Genomic DNA, 9270 nt, shown 5'->3' with positions numbered 1-9270 from the left:
AGCTCAGCAGAGCACTCTGAACAAACCAAACCAAACCAAACCAAAAAAACAAGTTGAATGTTTGCTTACTTTGTACATTCTAGATGTAACTGGGCTTTCCACATTCTTACAGTGATTGCATTTAGGTTGAAGAAATATTTTATCTGTGTATCAAACTGTATGCCAAATGAACCCATGCCCCAATCATAGGATTGGCTTAATAGTAGGCAAAAAACACCCAACAAACAATCATTTATGGATCATAATGATGGGGTACCCACAAAGAGCACCATTAAAGAAGAAAAACTCTCCCTCATTGCCCAATACAATGCCAGAAATTTCACTATTCACTTAGTCACTCCTTTAGTTGTTGAAGGTCTTTTTCTATTTTCTATAGTCACCTATTATGGTTCAAGAGCCCTAGAAGGGTAATAGCTTAAGCAAGACTTGTTTCTACCATGACAGTTAGTGAAAAGAGAAAACATCTGAAGGAATGGAATGTAGGATAAGGCAGAGGGAGCTGGAAGAAAGAGAAGGTAATCCTAAAGTGAAGGGAGGAAAACCCTAGATGGAAAAATCATTGACTTTTCAGTTTTTTCTAGGGTCTCAGGGTCCATCACTATTTTCATAAACTAGGATCTCTGAATTCAGAGAACTTGGGTTCAAATCCCGTATCTGACAATTATTTCCCGTGTGACTTTGAGTAAGCCACTAAATGTCCTTGTGCCTCAGAATCCTCATCCATAAAATGAGAGAAATGACCTTCTAAGGTCTCCCTTTTATGCTATATCCATAAGCATATGTCTCCGGGTAGAGTTAAGGGAAAAGAAAAAGATGTTATAACTGGAGCATCAGCACAAGAAGAAGAGTGGACCAGGGAAGGAAAAGCTGAAGTGGAACCATAATACCTAGTGAAAGTCTGGAAAAGTGTGGCCAGAGGTCCATAGTACTAGGAATGGGCATATAAAGGGATTGGACCAGATGGCCTTTCAAAAGTCCCTGAGACTTTAAAAGTTAATGAATTAGTGAGAATCCAGAGGATGTTAAAGGGCCTCAAGGTCCTGCCATTTGAGCATTATTAGAAGGAGCTGTGAATGCTTAACCTGTAGAAGTGAAAGAGATGGAATATGTATGACAGGAGAGTAATCTTCAAGTATTTAAAGGGCTGTCATTTGAGAAGGGAATTAGACTTGTTTTATTTTTTCCTGAGCCCAGAGGAACTCTAGATAGAAGATGCAAAGAAGTAAATTTAGATGATATAAGGAAAACTATTCTAGCAAGGGGAGCTATCTTAAATCAGCATAGGTTGCCTTGGGAGGTTTATTTAGAGGCTTATTTAGAGGCTCATAAAGGAAGAGGGGGAAATAAATAGAAAAAGAACAAAGGAAATATTAAAGTATGAAAACTAATAAGTGTATGAGGGAAAACAAGTGTCCAGGTAGTCAAAGGAATGGGTCTAAGAGAGGAGAAATGTTTCTAGCTTTCACATAGCAGTGGAGGGGCAAGGATGCAAGGCTCACTCTGAATTTTCAGTGACAAATGTAGTTTGGGCACGTGCTGCTATGTGAACAGCTGAGAGAAGTCCAGGAACTTACAATGCTTCTCTGAGGAGGTATCTGTAACTTGTCAGGTATGTTTTCTAAGTTCTCCTTACTCACATAAAAGTTGGATGAGATGGTCTCAGAGTTTCCTTTTTAGCCTTGAGATTTCCCCTGGCCTAGAAAAAGAGCTTAGGAATTACAGGCTGAGCCCAAGGGAAAAGGGAAAAATGGGATAAGAATATTAGACAAGATCTGAACAAAGTCAACTTCACTGATGGGATGGGCAGACAATTGGTAGAGGTTCATGCAAGAGGAAGGTTAGGGGGATGTCCAATGAGACAGTGACAGGGAAGTCTGGCAGTGAGCTTCAGGAATGGAATGCAGGGAGATAGTGAAGGATGAGGACTAGGATGTGAGAGAGGCAGAGGTGGAGAAACACAAATGGTTAAATAGAGGGGGATTAGGAAAAGGGAGAAAGACAAAAGCTGAAATAGAGAGAGTGGGACACACTGCCGTAGCTTTGATGTACCCATTTGCCTTTTTTTTTCCTGGCATTCCAAGTCATTTTCTGGTTTGCTGATCTTAATTTCTATGTGATTAGGCAGAGGTGGAGGAGCTCCACTGATTTCTCAGTCGGTCTTCTTGGACCTTGAGTGAGGGGTTCTTCTTGAGTGGTACAGAGCAGTGCCAGAAATGTGGAGGGTGCTTAATAAGCTTTGTTGAATTGAAGTGTGTGTTCTCTAAGTAAAGAGATGGGGAGTATGGGTGAGAAGGATCATTTGCCGGGCTAGGAGTCCATCACACATTTTGTGATGTTTTTCATCCTGTCCCCTGACCTGTGAAAAGCTATAAGAAATTGATTTGGCTTTGGGAGTGGGCCGTTGAAGAGTCGGAATTTGCTCTGAAGGTTTGTGTATCTGGAGTTCAGGAGAAAAATGGCGATCTGATTGTTTTCTACTTTGAGGGTTTGGTCCCACCTGCTCCCTGGTTTCCTTTGCCCAGAATTCCATCTCCTCTGCTCTCTTGCTCCTGGAGAGAAGCCTTTGCACAAGGCAGAGACTGCTTTGAGTCCCTGAAAGGAAGGGGCTGATTGATTTGCACTTGTTCATCTGGTTAATGTCCTTACTCCCTGAGCGCCCATCTCTTCCACAGCGGTGCTACATTACCCACGCTGCTAGCCTGCCCGATGACATGCAGGAGCCCTGGAGACAAGTTGGGGAGGTTACAGGTGCAACAAGCCCCACAGAAATCCATAGTTTTTAAACCTTTATGAATTGAGAATGTAAACCTGGACAATGGATTCTGGGATACTAATGGAGAATGGGCAGCCAGATCGTCCATCCTTGCCTAACCTTCCCACTCTGCCACAGGCGGTGGTGGCCAATTGAACTTTTCTTATCTCCCCATATCACTAGAGTAACCTGCCAGACAAAGACTGAGCTGGGGAAAAGGGCTTTTAGTCCACTGGTCAGAGGCCATAGCTTGGCCTTTCTTGGCACAGCTTGGCATTTGAACTGTTGGGAAATTGGGAGAAATTGCAGAGAAAGGGGGAGGGTGCAGGGCAGGAGTGGGCTTGACCACTCTATATAACAGTAGTCATTTAACTAACAGCTACAATAAATAATAGCTCAAAATGGACAGACATCAGTTTACAAATGCATCTTCTTGCAAAATGGGAAATATTACCTCATCTAAATTGTATATGCAATGGGTCCAATGTAATTTTCAAAATAGAAAAGTTGTTCAGTCATTCCCCCATTGATGGGCATCCCCTCAATTTCTAATTCTTTGCCATTATAAAAAAAAAAAAAAAGCTCTTCACCTGAGGTTTGGAGCCAGTCTTGCCTGGGTGAATTAGAGGGGAAAAATCATAGAATTAATATGAGAGAAATATCTTCTTTTTGAGTTCATGTGGCTCAATTGCTGCCAAAATAGTTCTACCACAAAGCAGATGTTAAAGGTAAAAATCTAGGTTTTATTATGCTGAAGCACAGTTTCAGGAGGCAGGAGAATAATCCTGAATAACAATTAGGATTCTACTAAAACTTCTTGTAGATAAAATTAGGTCAGAATGACAGAGATATATTTTACTTTATATATTACAATCTCATCCTTTTAAAAAAATTAAGACTTTATTTACAGTTTTCTCAGCTCCTCCCTCCCCTCTCCACATCAAAGAAGGTAATTTCATTCCTTTAGACCAATGGTTGGCAACCTTTTTGGCCATGAGAGCCATAAACACCTGCAGAAGGAGGAGGATGGAGGCAGAAGGTGCTGGAATATGGGGGGGGGCTGAAGGGCCCCCTGGGGCACATCCTGGGGCTCTTCCCAGACTGGTGGGTCGGGAGGTGGAGCCAGATATGGCTTGAAAGCCATACGTTGCGGACCCCTGCTTTAGACTATAAAATTTTTTAAAAAGACATATTTGTAATCCTATACTTCTTTAAATATCATAAAAGTTGAAAAAATGTAGTTAAGTAGAGATGTAATTTTGAACACCCCTATAGAAAGCAAACCTAGTTAAATAGTCTATAGAAAAACTAAATCAGGTTATAGATTAAACTACATTTAGAGAGTTTGCAATTGGCTGACTGGGAGGAGGAGATGTATATTCCTACAGAATTAATGTCATTAGAATCCCTTCCTCAAGTCAAAACTTGGGAGGCCTTGAGTCTCTTCTTGGCTTCTCTGAAGAATTTTTGAGGTCTTAAGAAAACATTCACATATGACGGGACAGGTTTCATTCAGCTCAATAACCTTTTTCTTAGGAGAGATGGCATTGACCTCACATCCCAAATAATAGTAATTAATATAAGGAAATAAAAATATTTTCCCCTAACAACATCATTCTATAGAGTGGGAAGAGAACTTAGAGATTACATAGCCCAAACTGGGCTGCTAGGTGGTGCAGCGAATAGAGTGCCAAACCTACAGTCAAAGAGATTCCTCTTTCTGAGTTCAAATCTGATCTCAGACACTTACTAGCTGTGTGTCTCTAGACAAGTCACTTCACCCTGTTTGCCTGAGGTCCTCAACTGTAAAATGAACTGGAGAAGGAAATGGGCAAACCATTCCAGTATGCTTGCCAAGAAAACTCCAGATGAGGTCATGCAAAGTCAGATATAACTGAAAAAAAAAAAAACCAAAACAACTGAATAAAAGTATTCCAAACTCCTCATTGTTTAAATGAGAAAACTGAGACTAAGAGAGGTTGAATGACTTGCTGTCCTAAAGGTAGTAAACGGAAGAGCTTGTAGTCAAAGAGGGGTTCTTCGATTGAAAATCCAGGACTCATTTCATACCATAACATTTACATTCAATGAATATTTACAAAGTGCCTACTACAGGAGAGTAAGGTGGTGAACCTTAACTGGGGATAAAAGATAAAATGGAACACAGTTCTCAAGAAACTTACTCTTTAATAGTAAGTATAATAGAAATGACTTGGCTTTTAAGGGAGCCAGTCCTTAAAGCATGTGTTGATATTCTCTTCCTGGGTTCAGTCCAAGTCATCATGTGGACACTTGGGTAAAGTTTGGTTTTGGCCATGTGTGACTGGTACTGTATGATAACATAGTCTTCAATAAGATATTTTGTGTTTTCTTCTGTTTTTTCATTCCTTGGATTCTGCTTTACTGTTTCTTGATTTCTCATGCAATCATTAGTTTCTAGATGGTCAATTTTGATTTTTAAGGCCTGATTTTCCTATCAGTTTTTTGGTTCTCCTTTTTCAATTGGCCCATTTCTTCTTGCATCACTTTCATTTCTCTTTCTCACTTTTTCTCTGCCTCTCTCAATTAGTTTTTGAAGTCCTTTTTGAGTTCTTCCAGAATCTGTGTCTAATCTATATTTTTCTTTTGGATTTTGCTTGTGTTTCCTTTGCTTTCACTGTCCCCTTCTGTATCTGTACCTTGCTCATTGTCTCCAGAAAATTCTTTAGAGTTAGGTGCTTTTTTTGTTGTTTGTTCATTTTTCCTGTCTAATTATAAGTAGACTCTGTTTTCTGGGAAGTTGAGGTACCTTCTTAAGCTTCAGTCCTTCCTTGATGCTGTTTTCAGCTTATTTTCTGGGATTTTACCAGTTTCAGTTCTTGGGGGATGATGTGATGGTCTGAGGGCTAACTACTCTGAGACCTTACTCCCTCTACTGATTCAATTGACCCTTGAGATGCTGATAGCTTAAAGACTTGCTTCAGGCTTGGGTGTAAGCTTTAGATCTCACTCTGATCTTGATCAGGTGAGGAGCTGATCAAATTCTAGTCCCAGACTTAGGCTTAAGTTTTTAGTCTTGCTGTGTACTTGATCCAATTGGGTACATCCTTGATTGTCCTGTCTTGGAGCTTTACCCTGAACTTTAGTCAAAAAAATCAGTAAAATTAAAGAAGATTTTAAAGAGAAGGTGGCAACTTTGTGGCTTATGTTTACTAGACAGAAACTATCCATACAGGAATAGTTTATTCCAGAAAGTTGGGATACCTTAAGCAAAGGCATAGTTATGGAAGAGGCAGGGCAAGAATGGGTGAGAAGTGTATGTTGGCTGTAATCGAGATTATATGTGCAATACCTATGTTTCCATCCTCAAGATCTAGCACAATGTCTGATTCATGGTAGACCCTAAATAAATGTTGAGTTGAATCAAGTGTCCCAGCATCATGATTCTGTGTACCAATTTAATTCTGTGTCAAATATGGGCCTACTGGTACTCCCCCTTGCTGGAAGCTGGTGCCAGTTCCTTGCTTTCCCAGGTTCACCAACATAGTTGGATAAGGTTTTCCCAGGAGAAGGCAAATGTATCTGTCTTTACCAACTGCCCCCATTGCTTTCACTTTATGGGCTCCCATCCTCAGCCATCAAATAAAGCCACACATGTGTAATAGGGGGAGATTTATTATAACTCATATATGATAGGGGTGTTAAAGTGTATAACCTCTATCCTCCTCTCCCATCCTCTCTACATATTCCCAGTGCTGAGGAAGAACACAGCTGTTTGGCCATTACTGAGGCAATATCCAAGGTTAATCGAAGTGGAGATCACTGGAGACATTTTGAAACAAAATGAATAGGTTCTATGTTTCTGACTTAGCTTTGGGGCTTTGCATTTGTATTTTCTTTGTTAAAAGAGAAAAGACTGGGGGACTCAAAAGGCTTTATGGTTGTCAAATCTCTTTCAAGTCAACCTTTTAATGAATGAAGTGAGAATATAGAAGACGAATAAAGATGAATGTGAAATATAATCAGGACAAATGCTTCTTACCAATGCTTTTTCTACCTTGTTAGGGATGTAGAGCCCCTGTCCCCTCTGGAGACTTCTGATGGCCTTGAACCATTTAACATTTCAAAATTCAGCTGACAAGATGTGATGGATGGAAGCTGACTGATGAAAGTTTGTGTGTAGAAAGAACTTCTTGTGAAGTCCAAAGATAAATGTCTGCATCTGGCTTGGGCTCAGAAATCCTCCTACCAATTCTCCTTATTCCTTGTAACTCTCCTTTAAGCTCCTAGTGGCCTCTGGGAATAGCTCATTCATGTTCATTCCTCATGTGATTCAGAGGCTTGCAGGTGACATGAATTCCAGTAAAGTTGGATGTAAAGAAAATTTCTGCAACATTTTTTATCTGACCTGTCTGACCTGTTTATCAGTGACTTGGATGAAAGAACAGATTTCTATACTTAACAAATCTGGGGAATGACAAGTTGGTAGAGATCTCAGATCTCTCTTGTAGAGCAGGGGACTAGTTAATAACCAGATAACCTGATAAGATTATAGGGAAGGGAGATATTCTTGGTTGTATCTCTCTGGAGATGTGGACCTACCCACTGGTCCCTTGCTGAGAGAGCTCAGGACATCTTCTGAACTCCAGTGACAAATATGGGGTCTGGGAGTGATTTGATCAATTCAAACCATTGTCATTGGCACCACTCTTTTGAAATGGATGTCTAAAAAGGGTCAGGATAGAATTAAATTTATTCTATCAGGTAAGGAGGTCCTGAAAAACTCCTATTGTACTGAGCTAAGACAGAGACCTAAAAGCAGACATGGGTCTGTTGGAATGGGAGTGGGGGACAGAGAAGAGAAAACCAGTTAATCTGAATAGCCTAGTCCTCCTTCTGCCTCATCCTTCAACAACCCTGGAAGTCACTGATTGCATCCCTAAAGAGGCTTCTTATATTTACATGTGCCCTCCTGTTCATCTCAAGACAGGCCAGCAAAGTGTAGTAATAATGGAGTCTCTCAACAACATGGTCCCAAGAAAGAATGGCACCATGTGAGGCAGTCTCCAGAAGACTGAAGGAAGATTTCCTAGGCAATACCAAGCTCCTGGTGCATTTTAAAGACCCAGCCTTGTAGAGAAAGAATGAAGAGTGTCTTGATGGTACCAGCTTCTTGGAGAAAAGAGAATTAGTCATGTGGCCTGGAGATGAATGATCAGCAAGGGATTAAGCAATAATTTGGAGGCATAAAAATTTTGACTTTTTCCTTTAGAAGGTCAGTGAATTATCGAGACAGTGCTGTTCTAATGGGAAAAGGGAGTTACTTCTTTAGAAATACCTAGTTTGTTTATTTTTTGGGGGGAATGCAAGCCCTTAGGATAAGGAATAATAAAAATCAAAGTCTGAAAATAAAAGTCAACATGCTATAGTGGAAAGCATATTGTACATTTAAATCGGAAGGCATGGGTTCAAGGGCTATCATTGCCAATTACTCACCATGTGACCATTGGCAAGTCCTTAATTTCTTAGGGCCTCAGTTTCCTCTCTTATGATGCTAGTTGATCAATCCTATGGGTATCTGAACTCCCTTTTTAAATAGATATGTTATTAGACCCAAGACAGGACTGATGATTTCTCGGTACTAGTTTGTGACAACTGAATTGGAAAGGTGCTATCAACTTCAATATAAGGAATAATCTCAATCTCAAGTAGACCATCCATGGTTTATTATTTTACCTTATCATTCTCAATTTCATTTGCAAATTCTCATCACTATTTTTTCTATTATAAAAAAAAAACACCTTACCTTCTGCATTAGAATCAATACTAAGTATTGGTTCAAAAGCAGAAGAGTGATAAGAGCTAGACAATTGGGATTAAGAGACTTGCCCAGGGTCACACAGCTAGGAAGTGTCTGATGCCAGTTTTGAACCCAAGACTCCTGTCTTAAGGTCTGGCTCTTTATTCACTGAACCCCCAGCTGCTCCTATTTCCTGTATTCTTGAGGCTCTATATCCTTTCCCTCTTTTGTCATTCTTTTTTTCATTCCATATTTCATTTCTGTGTCTCATTTTATGTATCCTAGACCTTCCATTCCATTCCATTTCATTCAATTTTCTTGGTTTCTGACATTTTTTCCTCTATTCTCCTCTACTGTTTTCTGCTCCCATTGTTCACTTACACTCATTTTCATTCCAAATTTTTCCTCCGTCTGTTAATACCCTTTGAACAAGGGGACAGGAAAATAAAAAGCCTTTTACACATGAACTGATTGAGCAATGGAATGGATGAATGAATGAACAAATGAATGAATGGGAAAATGGAAAAAATTGATCATCTTACATTTTTATCCTTTCCACTTTTCTTATGGAACACTCTCATATTATGGCAGGACAATCATTAACTACAGTAAAAGGGCTTCCCAGTAATTGCTTTCATTAAATAGGGTTAATATGGGTAGCACAGGTTTTTATAAGGGAGAAAAGAACAAAGGAGGCAGGGGGGGTAGGGTGCATAAGGGGAAAAAAAGATTCACTTCA

The sequence above is a fragment of the Gracilinanus agilis genome, chromosome 1 (assembly GCF_016433145.1).
Source record: "Gracilinanus agilis isolate LMUSP501 chromosome 1, AgileGrace, whole genome shotgun sequence".
Taxonomy (NCBI): Eukaryota; Metazoa; Chordata; class Mammalia; order Didelphimorphia; family Didelphidae; genus Gracilinanus; species Gracilinanus agilis.
This window is presented reverse-complemented; position numbering follows the sequence as displayed.